The sequence below is a fragment of the Pleurodeles waltl genome, chromosome 10 (assembly GCF_031143425.1).
Source record: "Pleurodeles waltl isolate 20211129_DDA chromosome 10, aPleWal1.hap1.20221129, whole genome shotgun sequence".
NCBI classification, from domain to species: domain Eukaryota; kingdom Metazoa; phylum Chordata; class Amphibia; order Caudata; family Salamandridae; genus Pleurodeles; species Pleurodeles waltl.
The window spans coordinates 640068783-640088376 of record NC_090449.1 but is presented as its reverse complement, the minus strand read 5'-3'; positions in this window follow the sequence as shown (position 1 = coordinate 640088376).

Here is a 19594-nt window from a genome sequence, read left to right as displayed (position 1 = left end):
AAACCTGTAGTATTTTGCAATCGCATGGACTTTGTAACTGTGATGGCAAGTATACCTAACATTTAACTGGACCTTTGAAGCAGGTAAAGCCACTTCTAGCAACAGGGCTTTATTGTTTAAGGGATCAGAAATAGGTTTTCCTGTTCATTTGCTATAATTGATCTTAACGGCAACAACAACTTGGTATTTTTTAAATTCGGCCATTAATGCTAGTAAATATGCCTCTGGTTGAGGTAGGAAACAGTATGTCATCAGGAAAAAGGGCCAGTTTATGATGTCTACTTTCAAATAATAGTATGGGATTATGTTGTTTCTTATTTGTAAGACTTTTCGCAGATGCAGAGAGAGAGCAAATAAGAAGGGTACAAGAGGGCAACCCTGTTTATTGGGCCTGGAAAGGGTTGTCACATGTGCACAGCTCCATAAATCTTTATCTTTATTCTTGTTTGTTCGTAGTTAGCCAATAAAAACCCTTTCCTTGGTGACCCTAAACCAATTGTATCTAGTAATTTAGGAAGCAGGGTCCTTTTAACTCTGTTGAATTCTTTTTCAGCATCTAATGTGAGAGAGGTATCTGGGTGTTGGTTTGTTCCGCAATATCTAATGCACACACTGCCAATCATATATTATCCCATGGCTGCCTATTATCCAATGTTATGTTTCAGGACCTTCAAATCCAATGCTGTATGCCTCATAAATGTTTCATGATATCTTTTGCATCCTTTGCAATTTATATGAATTGAAACTAATTCCAAGTTGCAGTTCCACAAATATTCCCTTCGTTTTGGAAAAACAAACCAGTCAGCGTACTCGCGAGCGAACTAATACTAACAACAGATACTGTTGGAGACTAAGGGAATATTTGTGGAATTGCAACTTGGAATTTGTTTCAATTCATATAAATTGTAAAGGATGCAAAAGATATCATGAAACATTTATGAGGCATACAGCATTGGATTTGAAGGTCCTGAAACATAACATTGGATGTGAAGGTCCTGAGGAAATCCAGGGGTACTCCCCGGATGAAACACGTGTTGACAAGTAAGAGGATTTTGGAAGAAAACATTGATGGACATGTAAGAACTGATTAAGGACCATTCAAGTCAACTCTAAGGACTAACAAGTGTGGATCATTAGAGACTGGATATTTTGGCAAAGGTTTTTGGAACTGTAACTTGGTAATATAAAGAATCACCGAAGGAGTATATATTTTGGACTGCTGGTTTTCAGTGCTTTAGTTCTATTGAATATGTACTGGATATAGACAAAAACTTTACATCGAGTAGGTATTGTGTTGAGTAAATACATTCATGGTAAATCTTTATTTGATACAGATGTGTTGAGTGGTGTTCATAATTTGTTATATGTGTGCCTTCACAATTTGTAATATATCCCACACCCTACCTGCATGCCATCACATACCCCCACCCTCACCCTCACCCCCATCACTCCAACTCCCCCAAAAATGTCCCAACATCACAAACCACACATCCTAACAGCAAGCCCTGCATGCATCAACAAAGCATGGACACCCATCACCAAAGCATGGCCACTGCACATACCCATACACCTCCCTAAACCACCATCACACAAGGTCCCACACAGGAATTAATGCACTGGGGTACACGGTCACCCACCTATTGCACACCATGCCACACACCGATGTAATAAACATCCTTTTATACGCCTGCAGGACCCTTACCCAACGTCACCGGACAGGAGGGTCCACACATGTCCACACCACCAACAGAAGAGGCCCACAGTAATGACAGCACCTCTGTCAAACTGGATCTAGATGACCAGCCCGGCCCATCGGGGACCTCGGGACAGTCGGTTCCCCTCACCCAGTCAGAGGCCACCACAGACCTTCCCCCCTCTGGAAACACCAGCACAGCACCCACCCAGCGGGCCCATACCTCCGTCTCCAGGACACATCAATCAGCTGTGTGTCCACCACTACAGTGAACCCAGGATAACCCACCACCCCAACAACAACAGGGACCTGGGGGCAGTGGTAGTGGGCACACGGTCCAGGGGACGGAGGCCCAGGAACACATGGGAACTGGGAGGGCTGCTGTGCGACAGGGGGCGGACAGGCCAAGGGAACCCACTCTCCACAAGGCCCTCTCCTCCATCATGGGAGCCTACCACCACTCCCAGGAGACGATGGCAACGGTGCTGGCCAAGTTTCAGGAGACCCAGCACCTGCAGGAGGTACAGTATATGGGCTTCAGGGAGGAACTCAGAACCATCAATTCCACCCTGGGCACGATCGTAGGGGTGCTGAAGGAAGGACTCAACACCAGGAGGGACACTGTGGCACAACAAGGGGCCCCTGACACTAGCCTGGACTATGAACAGCCCACCACATCCGCTGGCGCTAGTGGACAGGAGGCACCGCCACAGGACCACCACACCAGCACCCCACCCCCTGCAGAGGGAGAACCACCCCGCAAACGGTCCCTGAGATCCAGGACAAAGACAGAGAACGATGCCAAGGCCCCAGCCAAGAAATGAGACCACCCTGAATGTCATCCTTCTGTCCCACTTTGTCACCCTGTCCATCCTCAAACTGCCCCAACCCCACTTCAACTCCACTCCACTTCCTATGCCCATTTGGGCAATGCACCTGTGAGACTAATAGACTTGACTCTGCCCTGGACATTCCTCCACCATCACCCCTCACAATTGTACAACCCTCTCCAATATTGAGCAATTAAATAAACACCCTTGAAGCACAAAACAATCTGGAGTCAGTCTGTGATTTTGAAATAGTGTATTAGCAATTGCAGCGACAAAATGCTCTTTCAAATAATGTCGACATACCTATGTCACACAGCTCCAGTCCATGAGGAAACAAAGCAGATGTCACACTGTGGGACCCACATCTGTGAAATCGTAAGGGAAAGTGAAAACTCAGTGTCCATACACTGGGTGAAAACGACAGACAGTAGAGAGGTAGTAGTGTTAAAGTACATGTAGTAGGCAGGTTTGTATTCTTACCTGTGTCTCACTGTAAATATTGCAGGATCACCGAGTTCCTGTTGTCCATGTCCTCTTCTTCTGCTTCCTCGTCTTCACTGTCCACAGGCTCCACAGCTGCAACAACACTGCCATCTGGACCATCCTACTGCAGAAAAGGCACCTGTCGTCGCAAAGCTAAGTTGTGAAGCATACAGCAGGCCACGATGATCTGGCACACCTTCTTTGGTGAGTAGAATAGGGATCCACCTGTCAGATGGAGGCACCTGAACCTGGCCTTCAGGAGGCCGAAGGTCTGCTCTATTATCCGCCGAGTTCACCCAGGGGCCTCATTGTAACGTTCCTCTGCCCTTGTCCTGGGATTCCTCACTGGGGTCAGTAGCCATGACAGGTTGGGGTAACCAGAGTCACCTGCAAATGGCGAGGGACAACTGTTAGACACACACTAACCTGTAGGGATATCCCCAGACCCAGACAACCATTCCCACTGACTTGCTTCCAGGTGCTCACCTAATAGCCACACACGGTGCCTCTGGAGTTGACCTATCACATAAGGGATACTGCTATTCCGCAGGATGTAAGCGTCATGCTCTGAGCCAGGGAATTAACATGGGAGATGTACTGGTCTGCCAAACACACCATCTGCACATTCATCGAATGATAACTCTTCCGGTTTTCTGTACACCTGTTCACTCCTGCAGGGGGGTACCAAAGCCACATGTGTCCCATCAATGGCACCTATGATGTTGGGGATATGTCCCAGGGCATAGAAGTCACCTTTCACTGTAGGCAAATCCTCCACCTGAGGGAAAACGATGTAGCTCCGCATGTGTTTCAGCAGGGCAGACAACACTCTGGACAACACGTTGGAAAACATAGGCTGGGACATCCCTGATGCCATGGCCACAGTTGTTTGAAAAGACTCACTTGCGAGGAAATGGAGCACTGACAGCACCTGCACTTGAGGGGGGATTCCTGTGGGATGGCGGATTGCTGACATCAGGTCTGGCTCCAACTCGGCGCAATTCTGCATTGGTTAACATTGGACTCTATGGGTCCCAGGAGCCAATGGCGATGTACTCCGGCGGTGACGGTACGCACCGCCGCGGACGTGACTGCCATTTTCTATCTGTGCAATCACTCGATACCTGATCTTCGACAGGAGAGGACCTACACTGCAAGTGCTGCTGTGACCTCGGTCTGGAAGAGACAATGGCTTGTGCATCTGGGGAAAGGGCCCCTGCCTTCACATCGGAGGAGTTGGAGAAACTCGTGGATGGGGTCCTCCCCCAGTACACGCTACTCTACGGTCCTCCAGACAAACAGGTAAGTACACTGGGAGCATGTTGTATGGGCTATGCCTGTGTGGAGTGGGGTGGATGAAAGATGGGGGGGGGAGATTGAGGCATGCATGAAACAACGGTGAGTGCATGTGCATCATGGCAAGGGAAGGGATGGGGGCCAATGACTGTGACGGTCCATTTGGTAATAACTTTTCTTTTCCCCCTGTACAATTCATGTAGGTCAGCGCCCACCAGAAAAAAGATATTTGGCATGTCATCGCCAAGGACGTCCGGACCCTGGGGGTCTACCACAGACGGAGAACCCACTGCCGTAAGAGATGGGAGGACATTCGCCGCTGGAGCAAGAAGACGGCGGAGGCCCAGCTGGGGATGGCCTCCCATCGTGGGAGGGGTGCCCGTCGCACCATGAACCCCCTGATGTTCAGGATCCTGGCAGTGGCGTACCCGGAGTTGGATGGGTGCTTGAGGGCATCACAGCAGCCACAATGGGGTGAGTACACTCTCATTCTGCTGAATCTGCACGCAGTGGAGGTGTCTGGGTGGGGGAGGTGGGCTGTGGGTTTCCCTAGGCCAGGGCGAGTGTGCTGGTTAGGTCCCCTTGTTCTGGCAGACCCTGTGGCACCCCATCCCACTTGTGTACAGTGCCAAGTACACCTAGTCAGGCTCCTGTGTCATCCATGTGTGTAGATGTTGTCCATAGCCTTGTAGGCCATGTCCCAGGGATTGAACAGTGGAGCCCAAGTGCGCGGCGTAGTGCAGGGGGCTTCTGTGTCTGTTGTGTCCGCCAACGGTAGCGGTAATGCATGCACTCTGCATGTCTTTCTTCTGTCGTCCCCCCCTTTTTGTGGTCTCCCTGTTATTGTGTGCATTAGCATCATCGGGCAGAGGAGCAGTGGCACCGGAGCAGGAGGGACCTGCATCCCACATGGCCCTGGAGGGCGACACTACGGACTCGGAGTTCACCAGTGGGACGGAGGGCGAGGGGAGCTCCACGGCGGGGACAGGAGCTGAGACCAGTGACACGGACTCGTCCTCTGATGGGAGCTCCCTTGTGGTGGCGGCAACATCTGTGCACCCGCATCTACAGGTACAGCTGCCACCCCCCCTACCAGCACCGCCCTCCCAGCAGCCCCTCAGCCTTTGCCCCGTGCCCGCTCACCCAGGAGGGTGGGCATCACCTTCGCCCTAGGCACCTCAGGCCCTGCCCCAGTCAGCCCTGCTGCCCTCAGTGAGGAGGCCATTGACCTCCTCAGGTCCCTCACTGTTGGGCAGTCTACCATTTTGAATGCCATCCAGGGTGTAGAAAGGCAGTTGCAACAAACAAGTGCATTCCTGGAGGGCATTCATTCTGGTCAGGCGGCCCTTCAGCAAGCTTTTCAGACTCTGGCCTCAGCACTGATGGCAGCCATTGTCCCTGTCTCTAGCCTCCACCCTCCAACTTCCTCCACCCAGACCCAATCCCCTGTAACTCAGCCTATCCCAAGCACACCTTCAGACCAGCATGCACACACCTCAACACACAAGGGAAGTTCTGGCAAACATAAGCACCACACATCCCACAGGCACTCACGCAAGCTTCACACACATGCAGACACACCAACATCCACTGCCTTCACTGTGTCCCCCTCCTCCTCGTCTCCCTCCTCCCTCCCAGTCTCGTCTACACTCACACCTGCATGCACTACATCTACAGCCACTACTTCCATCACCAGCACACCCACCACCACACCCCGATCACGTGCAGTCACCACCCCCACTGCCATTCACACGTCCCCTGTGTCCTCTCCCAGTGTGTCTGTGACGCCACCTCCCAAGATACACAAACGCAGGCACACACCCACCCAACAACCATCCACCTCACGACAGCCTCCAGTGCATGCACCCTCACCCAAAGTCACCAAACAAACACCTCCTATAACCACAACCTCTTCCTCCACTCCCAAACCCCCTTCAGCTGCCTGTTCCAAGGTTCCCAAGAAACGTTTCCTGTCCAACCTTGACCTCTTTCCCTCACCTCCCCCACCCCGTCCGCCTCCTGGGGCCCGACTCTCCAGGTCCCAACCTAGCACCTCAGCCACAACATCTCCGGGACCAGTGGTGCCTGTAGTCACCGGAATCTGGAGTGCACCAGGGCAGCCAGTGTGGCACGGAGCCACAGCACGGACAGTCCCCAACCTGTCAAGAATCAAAAGTTGGCCAGTGCCCGGCGGGAGAGGGGGAAGACTCCAGCCACCAAAGCCGCTCCCAGGTGTACAGGTGGAAGTGTGGAGTCAGCTGTGACACCTTCCAAGGTGGGGAAGGGCCACAAGAAAGTCAGCAAGTCTGGGAAGAGCAGCACAGCGGAGAAGACCGCCATCATCCCCGTTGCCCTGGAGGCCACCGCCAGCACCAGCCCATCTGCCCAGGAGGTGACCGCCATAATCCCCACTCCCCAGGAGGCCACCGCCAGCACCAACCCCCCTGGGCCAGACAGGACCGCCAGCAACAGCCCCGCTGGGCCAGACAGGACCGCCAGCACCAGCCCCGCTGGGCCAGACAGGAACGCCAGCACCAGCCCCGCTGGGCCATGAAGGACTGCCAGCACCAGCCCCGCTGGGCCATGAAGGACCGCCAGCACCAGCCCTGCTGGGCCAGACAGGACCGCCAGCAGCTGAGTCACTGCAAAGGACCCCGCCGACACAAGCACCGCTGAACAGGGCACTGCCGCCACAAGCACCGCTGAACAGGGCACCGCCGCCACAAGCACTGCTGAACAGGGCACCGCCGCAACAAGCACTGCTGGCCCATGAGCGCCAAGGGCACTGACGCTACTGAGTCCGTCACGAGCAGGATGAAGCACTCTGGGCACTAAGCCCCCTCCAGAACCAGTGGAGTATCACATCCACTACCTCTGTCCTTGCAGGATGAAGCACTCTGGGCCCCAAGCCCCCTCCAGAACCAGTGGAGTATCACATCCACTACCTCTGTCCTTGACAGGATGAAGCACCTCCAGAACCAGTGGAGAAAGGCATCTACTACCTCTGTCCTTGGCAGGATGAAGCACTCTGGGCACCAAGCCCCCTCCAGAACCAGTGGAGAAAGGCATCCACTTGAGAGACTGTGGCTTTGCACTCCCCAGGATTGAACAGTGGGCAAACCACCCACTGTAGAGACTTGAGAGACTGTGGCTTTGCACTCCCCAGGATTGAACAGTGGGCAAACCATCCACTGTAGAGACTAGAGAGACTGTGGCTTTGCATTCCCCAGGATTGAACAGTGGACAACCCACCCACTGTAGAGACTTGAGAGACTGTGGCTTTGCACTCCCCAGGATTGCACAGTGGGCATGTGGCCCCCTCGTGGATTTGGCGTCGTGCACTCAACCGGTTGAGGTGCCCCCTTTCCCTTCCCCCTGAGGTGCTAGTTTTATTGCTATCTGATGCCCCTGCAGTGTTCTCTCCGTCATGTTCGGGGATTGAGTGTGGGCCTCAACCATACCGTGTGGGCCACGGACTTCAATGGAGCACTACCTGGACTACTATTCTTGGTGTACCTTTTGTTTATAGTGTATTTATATATATTTTTGCGTACTGGATTTTAATATATTACAATGGTTACACTCATTTTCTTTGGTCTTTGCATTCTTCCGGGGGGGTTGCGGGGTGTAAGTGTAATGTATCATGCTGTATTAGTGTGTGTGCTGTCGTGGGTGAGGGTGTTGCATATTGCGTGTGTGTGTCCCTGTTTTTTCCCTCCCTCCTCCCCTTTGTTGTAGGTACAGTACTCACCATTGTCTTCGCCGCCGGCGTTCGTGCTCCTGGTAGAGGAGCAAGAAGATAAGGGCTGGCAGGATCTGGAGCTCTGGTTCCATGGCGTCCGGATTCCTCGTGGGGTGTGTAGAGGTGAGGGTTTTCCCTTCAAAGTCCTGTTTCCGCCGTGTTTTTGTCCGTGGGAATCCGCCCCGAAAAAGGTGGTGGATTGGTAGGTTGTGATACTGTGGGCGGTACATTGTCCTCCGCCTGTCTGTTGGCGGTGACCGCCATACTGTTTGTTTGTACCGCCGTGGCGGTCTGAGTGTTAAAGTGGCTGTCTTTGTTGGCGGTTTCCGCCATGGTCGTGATTCCATTTTTTTTCCGCCGGCCTGTTTGCAGTTTTACCGCTGCTTTAACACCGACCTCCAGGGTTGTAATGACCACCATTGTCTGTTGGTCATACGGCACATCCTTTTTCCGTTTGGGGACACTACCTTGCTAAGTAGCTGCATGTTTTCAAACTGCGGCCAGATTTTCACTGCCACGACTCAAAGGAATGCAAAGTAATGTAATCAGCAGTCCCAATCAACTTTCATTTACACAGCTATTTTGCCCAAAGCTGTCCTTCGCACAGGGCCCCATAATCACTTTGCACCAAACTCCTTTTTATTTAGGTAAAGTGGTGTGTCTGGCGTAAAACAGCATACATTCAGATCTAATACAGTAGCATGGGCTTTTTTTGACTTCCAGACCTATTGAAGTGTGAGCTGGATTAGTCAAACACTATGGCCCTCATTACAACCCTGGCGGTCGGTGATAAAGCGGCGATTCGACCGCCAACAGGCCGGCGGTAACAAAAATGGAATTATGACCATGGCGGAAACCGCTCACACAGACAGCCACTTTAACACACTGAGGGGGTCATTCCGACCCTGGCGGTTGTCTACCGCCAGGGCCGGGGACCGCGGATGCACCGCCAACAGGCTGGCGGTGCATCCATGGGTATTCTGACCGCGGCGGTGCAGCCGCGGTCAGAAACGGGAAACCGGCGGTGTCCCGCCGGTTTCCCGCTGCCCTAGGGAATCCTCCATGGCGGCGCTGCAGGCAGCGCCGCCATGGGGATTCCGACCCCCTTACCGCCAGCCTGGTTCTGGCGGTTTTGACCGCCAGAACCTGGCTGGTGGTAACGGGTGTCGCGGGGCCCCTGGGGGCCCCTGCAGTGCCCATGCCACTGGCATGGGCACTGCAGGGGCCCCCTAACAGGGCCCCACAAATATTTTCAGTGTCTGCGTGGCAGACACTGAAAATCGCGACGGGTGCAACTGCACCCGTCGCACCCTTTCCACTCCGCCGGCTCCATTCGGAGCCGGCATCCTTGTGGAAGGTGGTTTCCCGCTGGGCTGGCGGGCGGCCTTCTGGCGGTCGCCCGCCAGCCCAGCGGGAAACTCAGAATGACCGCCGCGGTCATTTGACCGCGGTGCGGTCATTCGGCGGCTCCCGCCGGCCCTGCGGTTACCGCGGCCGGCGGGAGTCAGAATGACCCCCTGACTGCCAAGGTGGTAGCAACAAGCACTGCAGTGGTAACCGCCAACAGCCAGGTGGAAGACAATGTACCGCCCACACTATTACAACAGTGCTATCCGCCACCTTTTCCGGGACGGTACCAATGACATCAAAAGCACGGTGGAAACAGTACACAGAAGGCAAAGGACTCACCTCTGGAGACTCAAGGAAGAACCACTACGCCATGGAGCCCGAGTTGCAGGTGTTCCCCATGCTCGTCTATCTTCTTCTTCACTATGTACACCAACGGCAGCAAAGACAACCATGGTGAGTACTGCCGCCGAGCACACAAGGGAAGGGGGAGGAAAAAGAGAGTAACACACACACGCAACACCCCCACCCCCAACATCACACACAGCCAGATGCAGTAACATTACATACACACCCCGTACCCTTCAGGAATAATGCAAGGACTATAGGAATTGAAGAAAGTGAGTGTAATAAGATGAAATAGTAGAAAGTCGTGCTACAAAATCAAAACAGTATATACATATATACAAATAGAGGGACACTGCCCAGTCCACAATGTCTGTGGGCCACAGGGCCACATCACATTGGCCAAGGCCCCACTTGACCCTGCAACAACACAGAGAGGACACTGCAGGGGCATCAGGTCGAAAATACACAGGCACGTCTGGGGGACGGGGAATGGAGAGGCACCTCAGCCGGAAGATGGAACAACACCACTGGTCCTGGAGGGGGCAACATGCCCATCACTCCATCCTGGGGAGTGCAAGCCACAGTCTCTCAAGTGGGTGGTTTGCCCACTGCTTGGTCCTGGGGAGTGCAAGGCCACAGTCTCTCTGGTGGGTGGTTTGCTCACTGCTTGGTTCTGGGGAGTACAAAGCCACAGTCTCTCAAGTGGGTGGTTTGCCCACTGCTTGCTCCTGAGGAGTGCAAAGCCACAGTCTCACAAGTGGCTGGTGTGCCCACTGGTTCTGGAGGGGGCCTTGTGCCCAGTGTGCTTCATCCTGGCAAGGAGGGGGTGAGTGGATGGCTTCTTCCACTGGTTCTGGAGGGGGCCTTGTGCCCAGTGTGCTTCATCCTGGCAAGGAGGGGGTGATTGGATGGCTTCTTCCACTGGTTCTTGAGGGGCCATTTTGCCCTGTGATGCAGATCTTGGGGAGTGCAAGGTTACAGTCTCTGACCTGGATGTCACACCTACAGGATTTGCAGGGGCTAGGACGCACTACTGCCCTTGGAGGCAGGACTACACACTGCCCGCCTGTGGTGCTGGCTGCTCAGTAGTGGCATTGCCGGTGCTGGTGTCGGGGATGCTAGTGCTGGGGGAGGCACCAGCCCTTCCCCTGCAGCCCCGGACGGCTACCCACTGGGGCTACTGCTGCTGGCAGTGGTGCTGGTGGCGGTGGTGGTGGTGCTGGCGGCGGTGCTGGTGGCAGTGCAGGCAGTGGTGGGGGGAGGCTCCAGCCCTTCCCCTACAGCCTCGGATGGCTGCCCACTGGGGCTGCTGCTGCTGGTGTCGGCGCTGGTGTCGGGGATGCCAGTGTTGGGGGTGGCTCCAGCCCTTCCCCTGCAGCCTCGGACGGCTGAACTGCCATGGTTGGTGGTAGGGGCTGAGAATCAGTCCCAGCACCAGGCCTCCTATCCTTCCTGTCTGCAAGCCCCTTGCCCTTCACTTTGGCAGCTGGTGGTGCCTCCATACCCTTTCCCTTGGCAGCTGGTGGTGCCTCCTTGCCCTTCACTTTGGCAGCTGGTGGTGCCTCCTTGCCCTTCCCCTTGGCAGCTGGTGGTGCCACCTTGCCCTTCCCCTTGGCAGCTGGGGCAGGCACACTGTCAGTGATGATGGCTGGTTCCCTGGAGCCTCTCCCACCTGCTATAGCTGTCGACACTACTGTGGCCGTGGACTGGGTAGCTGAGGTGCTCCCCTGGGTTCTGACCACCCGACGTGAAGGACGGGGGGAGTGGTAGGGAAGAGGTCAATGGCGGAGAGGAAAAGCTTCTTAGGGACACTGGGGCGGTAAGAGGGTGAAGGTTTGGGAGTGGAGGAAGAGTGGCAGGGCAGCAGGGCTCACTGGGGCAGGGCCCGAGGTGCCTGGGGTGAAGGAGATGCCCACCCTCCTGGGTGAGCAGGCACGGGAAACTCACTGAGGGGATGCTGGGAGGACGGTGCTGGTACAGGGGGTGGCGGCTGAACCTGTAGTTGGGGTGACCACAGAGGTGTCCGCCACCACCAGGGAGCTTCCATCAGAGGAGGTATCACTGTCACAACTGTCCCCTCCTGTCTCTGCTGTGGTGCTCCCCTCGCCCTCCATTCCACTGGTGCCCTCACCGTCGGTGGATTCAGCCTCCTGGGACATGTGGGATGCAGCTCCCTCCGTCACCGGTGCCTCTGCTCCTCCGCCAGATGATGCTAATACACATAAGGACAGGGTGACAACACAAAAAGGCGGGGGAAGAGACAAAGGATACACTTCGTTAATGGCTGCTCCAACACCAGCGTTGGTGTACACAACACACAAACACACAAGGAACAGCACTACGCACTAGGCAATGCACTACCAGTCACAATGCTAGTCACCAGGCCATGAACAGGAATACCTAACGCCAATAGCAGCATACCTAAGACCAACAGACCCCTGCCCAGTAGTGGATGCCTACTAGCTTGGTAGGAGGTGGTGTACATTAGACCCTGCCCAACATAGGACCTACCATGCAATGTCCGGCCTGGCCTAGGGGCACTCACAGGCCCACATCCCCCATCCGGAGACCACCGCACCACCCAGAAGTAGTATATTGGAAAACTGTACTCACCCCCTTGTTGCTGCTGTGATGCCCCCAAGTGCCCATACAGCTCTGGATAGACCATCACCAGTATGCGGGCCATCAGGGGGGTCAGGGTTCGACAGGCACCCCTTCTTCGTTGGGAGGCCATCCCCAGCTGGCCTCCACCGTCTTCCTTGCCCAGCGTCTCAGGTCCTCCCCCTGTTTGTGACAGTGGGTGCTCCGCCTGCCGTAGACCCCCAGGGTCCACACGTCCTTGGCAATGGCACGCCATATACCCTTTTTCTGATGGGCGCTGACCTGCAGGTAGAGAAACATAAAAAAAGGTATCAGTCATACCGTCCGGCCTGTTACACTCATGGCCCACCATAGCCCTCACATCCCCTTACGCACAGACATTGCCCACCATACATGCATCATGCTGCCCAGAACCCTTCTACCAACCCCCCCCACATGAGGCCCTCACACACAGCACTCCATGCATCCATGCCCCGTGCATCGTGCTCCCAGTGTACTCACCTGTTGGTCTGGAGGCCCATACAGCATACGGTACTGGGGTAGGGCCCCATCCACCAGTCTCTCCAACTCCGCAGCGGTGAAGGCAGGGGCCCTCTCCCCAGTGACACGAGCCATTGTCGGTTCCAGACACAGATCACAGCAGCACTTGCAGTGTAGGTCCTCTCCTGTTGAAGGTCAGGTAGCAAGTGAGTGAACAGACAGAAAATGGCAGTCACGTCCGCAGCGGTGCGTACTGTCACCGCCGGTGTACATCACCATTGGCCACTGAAACCCATTGGGCCCAATGACAACCAATGAGGAGTTGCACGGCGGTACTCGACCGCACCCCGTAATGACGCACAACGTCAGCGGCATTACCTCATTTCCACATGTCCATCCACACAGGACAGGCGGACTCCATTTCTGGGGTGGGGAGCAGGCCATGGCACCTAACTCTGTCACAGTACACATAGGCACCATTTCGGCCTATTCAACAATATACTATGTCAGTCACAACATGCAATGCAGTGTAGTGTTTGAAAATGTGGAATACTGATCAGCTGCTCCTCGTTTTGCCCTCTAGATTACAACCGCTGCAGATGAATAGGAGATGGAGACATCCGCCTGTGTACAGACCACTGATGGACTTGGCAACAATGGAGGACAGGCACATTATTCTGACCTACAGGCTTGACAGGGCCACAATCACAGAGCTGCATGCCCAATTTGAGCCAGACCTGATATCTGCTATCCGTCAGCCCATCGGGATCCCTCCTCTTGTGCAAGTCCTATCTGTGGTCCATTTCTTGGCAACTGGCTCCTTCCAAGTGACAGTGGGCGTGGCCGCAGGAATGTCACAGCCAATGTTCTCAATAGTGCTGACCAGAGTGTTGTCTGCCCTGCTTAAACACATGAGCAGCTACATTGTTTTCCCCCAGGTGGAAGATTTGGCCATAGTGAAAGCTGACTTCTATGCAATGGGACATATCCCCAACATCATTGGGGCTATTGATGGTACACGTATTGCATTCCCCCCCCCCCCCTGGAGAAATTAACAGGTGTTCAGAAATAGAAAGAGCTTTCACTCGATGAATGTGCAGATAGTGTGCCTTGCGGACCAGTACATCTCCCATGTCAATGCAAAGTATCCTAGGTCTGTGCATGATGCCTTTGTCCTGAGGAATAGCAGCATTCCATATGTGATGGCTCAACTTCAGAGGCACTGGGTGTGGCTAATAGGTGAGCCCTGGTTCCCTCCCAGTATATGTTGGTGTATGGGTATGGTGTTGGCCATAAGGGTTAGTGTGTGTCTAACAGGTATCCCTCGATGTTTGCAGGTGACTCTGGTTACCCCAACCTCTCATGGCTACTGACCCCAGTGAGGAATGCCAGGACAAGGGCAGAGGAACGTTACAATGAGGCTCATGGGCGGACAGGAAGGATTATTAAGAGGACCTTTGGCCTGCTGAAGGCCAGGTTTCATTGCCTCAATCTAACTGGTGGATCCCTGTACTACTCATCCAAGAAGGTCTGCCAGATCATCGTGGCATGCTGCATGTTGCATTACCTTGCCTTGAGACGCCAGGTGCCTTTTCTGCAGGAGGATGAGGCTGGAGATGGGCGTGTGGCAGCAGTGGACCCTGTGGACAGTGAAGAAGAGGAGGGAGAGGATGAGGATGAGGACAACAGAATAGCAATCATACAACAGTACTTCCAGTGACACACAGGTAAGACACTGTAACTTCACCTTCCATTGACAGTTTTGTGTTGGACATTGTATATGGCAGGCTGATTTTCCCACTTCTATGGCCACTTACTATACCCTTTGGCATCTCTATTTTCAGATATTTGTGCCCCCCTCTGGCTCCTGGTGTGTTGACTGCAGCCAACTACAGGTCATTCCTATGTATACATTACTGTACAGTCTAATTGCAATTTTTACAGCTTGTTAAATGAGTACATATTTCAGTCATTTGACAGACTCCATACTTGTATTTTTTCCAAAGGTGTTTATTTAAGTGCTAATAAGTGGAGGGGGTATTGCAATGGGCTGGGGTGATGATGCAGGTAAGTCCAGGGTAGAGGCCAGTCTATTAGTAGCACAGGTGCATTGTCCAAGGGGGCATAGGAAGTGGAGCCATGGCAGTTAAAGGTGGACAGGGTGACACATGGGTGACATTCAGGAGAGTATTATTTCCTGGCAGGGGTCTAGGCAATGTTCTCTGGCTTCTGGCTGGATTGCAGGGACCGTTTGCGGGGTGGTTCTCCTTCTGCAGGGGGTGGGGTGCTGGTGGCCTGTTGGTGGTGTGGTGAGGCCACCTGTCCACTAGTGGCAGCGGAGGTGGAGGGCTGTTCATCGGTGTGGCTAGTGTCAGGGGGCCGTTGGTGTGCCACTGCCTCCCTCATGGTGCTGGCCATGCTGTCAGCACCCCTGCAATGGTGACCAGTGTGGTGTGGATGTCCCTCAGGTCCTCTCTGATCCCCAAGTGCTGTCCCTCCTGCAGCCGCTGGGTCTCCTGCAACTTGTTCAGTATCCGGCCCATTGTCTCCTGGGAATGGTGGTATGCTCCCAGGATGTTGGTGAGTGCATCCTGGAGAGTCGGTTTCCTGGGCCTGTCCTCCCCCTGTCACACAGCAGTCCTCCCAGCTTCCCTGTTGTCCTGTGCCTCTGTCCCCTGAACCGTGTGCCCACTGCCCCTGACCCCTGGTCCCTGATCGTCCTGTGTTTGTGGGGTGTCCTGGGGTCCCTGTAGTGGTGGACACACTGCTGATTGACATGTCCTGGGGACAGAGGTATGGGCCCACTGGGTGGGTGCTGTGGTAGTGTTTCCTGAAGGGGGAGGCTCTGTGGTGGTATGGGACTGTGCCTGGGTAACCGACTGTCCGGAGGTCCCTGATGGGCCAGGTTGTTCATCCAGATCCAGGCGTGCAGAGCTGCTGTCATCACTGTGGGCTTCTTCTGGGGGTGTCTGGATGATGCTGGCACCTCCTCTCCAGTTACGTTGGCTGGGGGGCCTGTGGGGATGTAAATGCAGTGTTATTGATTCTGGGTGTGACATCTTGTGCATGGGTGTGTTGCCCTGTATGGTTGTTGTTGCCCTGGCAGCTTTGCCTTGTGTAGTTATTTGGTGGGCTAGCTATTTCCCTCTAGTGTGCATGCTTTAGTGGTAGTTGTCCATGCAGGTCTATGATGGGTGTCCATGCATTGGTGTTGCATGCAGGGCTTGGTTTTGGGAGGAGTGGGTTGTGATGGTGGGGTGTGCGGGAGGTGGTGGTGTGATGGGAGTGAGTGTGGGGGTATGTGATGGCATGCAGGTTGGGGGGTGATAGAAGTAAACATTTGACTTACCAGAGTCCAGTCCTCCTGCTACTCCTGCCAAGCTCTCAGGAAGCAGTATTGCCAAGATTTGCTCCTCCCATGTTGTTAGTTGTAGGGGAGGAGGTGGAGGTCCACCGCCAGTCCTCTGTAGTGCTAGCTGGTGTATTGCTACCCGGAATGCACCTTCCCCGTAGGTCGTTCCACCTCTTCCTGATGTAATCCCTTGTTCTGGGGTGCTGTCCCATGGCATTGAAGCTGTCCACGATCCTCTGCCATAGCTCCATCTGCCTAGTGATGGATGTCTGCTGCACCTGTGATCCGAATAGCTGTGGCTCTACCCTGATGATTTCTGAGAACCTAGGGTGGTGTTGTGGTGCCATGGGTGTTGTTTCAGGGGTGTGTGTGTGAGGGTGTGTGGAGTTATGTGTCGGGGTGTATTCTGTGAGGTGTGTGGATGGTGTATGGGTAATGGTGTTCTGTGGCTCTGGTTCTGTGGGTGCTCTTGTTGTCTCTCTCTCTCTGAGTTGTCAACATTTTGTAGTCGTAAAGGGTTGTGGGTGTTGTGGGTGTTTTTTATAGTGGTGTGTATGTGTGGTGTACGTATGTTTGTCAGGTGTGTGTGTAGTTTGAATTGTCCAATGTAGTGTTGTTTTGTATGTGTGTGTATTTTGAGCCCAGCCGTATGTACTGCCAATGGTTTACCGCCATTGAATGTCCGATTCGGTGATTCGCGGCTCATAATGTTGTGGGCGTAGTTCTGTTGGCGTAACGGTGTTGGTTTTGATACCGCCAGTTTATCACTGACCTTTGGACTGGCGGATTTGTGTGTGTGGTGGTATAGTGATGGATTGCTATGTGTGTGTCATAATATGGGTAGCATTAAACCGACGCGGTGTGGTGGTGCAGTCGGTATGTCGGTAAGTGGCACTCACCGCCAATGTCATAATGAGTGCCTATATTTCCTGATGCATATACTTGTAACATGCGTGATTTACACTAAAACAATATCTTGCACGTCTTACCCCGCTGAGGTTGTCTACACAAAAGACTTTGAACTTGGGGCTGTTCTTTGAGTACAAATCTTGTGCTGGTTCATCTTTGTGCCATAGCTCAAGGATCAGCATCACATCGAGCAGCCATTTTGTGCATGAGCACCACTGGCCAAGACATTAGTGGCATCGCTTGTGTTAGCGCATCAGACCTCATTAAGTAAACTTACAAGGGAGACACGTATAGGTCGATGGATCTTTTGACTGCGCTTCAAGTAGTTCCCACCATATAACCCGTATCAATACAGATTAATAACCATAACAATCAATGACATCAATAATCAATAGGAGTCAGTAATTTCCACACACAATCACCTCTCAGCCATGAATAACCACACCTTTATGTAAAAGGTAGAATGTTTATTTCCCTATATTAACAATGCTAATGTCACGTAACTTAGTCTCAAAATGAAATGATAAACATACAGAAACAACACTAGCTGACCAAAGCGGCGAAAGAATCGCAATCTAATCAAAGCTTGAGCTACTACAAATTTTAAGGTTACAGTACAAATTGATAGCACGAATAACTGCACAAAAGAATGGCATACATTTAGATTCAGTAAAGGAAATACATCAACTGTTATTACATGTAGCGAACTTCAGTGCGAACCCTAACTAATATCAAATTAGAATAGCATGTTTGAACTTCTTGCAAAACAATTTAGTCACATAAACTTGGAAAACATCTAACTATGGCTTTGTCAAAATAGGGGTTGGTACCTATGGACAAAAGCAAATAGACATAACAATCAGTAACATCGTCTTGTACCTTCCCTCAGTATGGTTCAGCAAGCTGTGACAGTCTTCATCAATGGGACATCAGTTCAGTCAGCAAGACATCAGGATTCAGCATCAAAGTTCAGAAAAGCAAAGTCTCTTCAAGCAGTTCGGAAAGTAATAACTAAACGCGAAGTGGAAAATGGGCAAATGCACTCCTCCTCTCGGTGCAGTCTGGCTAAGTTAGATTTCCCAAAACTATTTCCCATGTCCTTATTGGTCAAAGAATCGCATGTTTGTGTTGAGTCCAATGAAAATAAAACCCCAAATCTAAAAGTTTACTACTACATGGTTCACATGTCGATGATTGGCTCCTCTGCTCCTGTTCTTGTCATTTTTTTTGTCAGGTATCAATATTGTTGCAGCATATACTCCATTCATGGCACCCATTGTCTTCTCCTGGGAAGGTCGCTCTTACACATACTACATTATACAATATTTCTCTACCTAGCACAGCATCTTCTAGCAAGCAGGTGCTCATGGGAACTAACTTCAACTACGAGCACTTGGTCAGTACAGTGGAAAATCACATTTTAATTCTCTAAGCAGCCATTTTATCAGTCGCCTAAGAAATGCAGCTTGACATGAGGCCGTGCAACTAGGCCAAGACCTCGCTAAGTTAAGGCCTACGATTAATAAAGCTAATACATAATGCATAACTCTTAATATGACATATTATTACATTAATTGAACATAAGCTCAACATTTTACATTATTAAGCCATTAATAAGTACACTACGTGAACATTGGTGGGCACTCAGGTGGGCGCAACTTCAAATGCGTGCATTATTTTTCTCTAAGTCAATACATTTTCTAGGCAAATCGAACACTCAGAATACATGAATATTCATTAGTAAAATTCAGCGTTAACAATCCCTCCTCTGATGACTAAGGTGGTCATTACAACCCTGGCGGACGGTGTTAAAGCTGCGGAAATACCGCAAACAGTCCGTAGGACAAAAAAAGGGAATTATGACCCTGGCGGAAACCGCCAACAAAGGCAGCCAATTTAACACTTCACCCGCCACGGCGGTACAGACAAGCAGAGCGGCGGTCACCGCCAACAGACAGGCGGAAGACAATGTACCGCCCACACTATTACAACCCGCCAATCTGCCACCTTTTCCGGGGCGGATTCACCGTGGATAAAAACACGGCGGAAACAGCTTTTGCTATGGGAAAACGCTCACCTGAACATATCCCACGAGGAACGACGACTCCATGGAGCCGGAACTCCAAATACTCCCTGCCCTTGTGTTTCTGCTCTTCTACGACCAACAGCTACGTAGGCGCCGCAGACAACGGTGAGTACTGCACCTACGACATGGGGGAGGGGGGAGGCAAAAGTTAGGGGGACACACACCAAACACCCCCACCCCCACCCTCGCATATTACAACATACACACCAATGCATTCACAAAAATCACAGTAACAACCCAGAATCCCCCCGGAAAAATGAATACACAAAGCAAAAATCGGTCAAACAATGTAATGTGCCAATATACATGTCATACAAAAATATACAGATATATATTTGAAAATCAGTCATAATTATATACAAGACTAGAAGTAGTGCAGATATGTACATAACAATGTCCGTGCACCATCAATACATGGGCGAGGCCC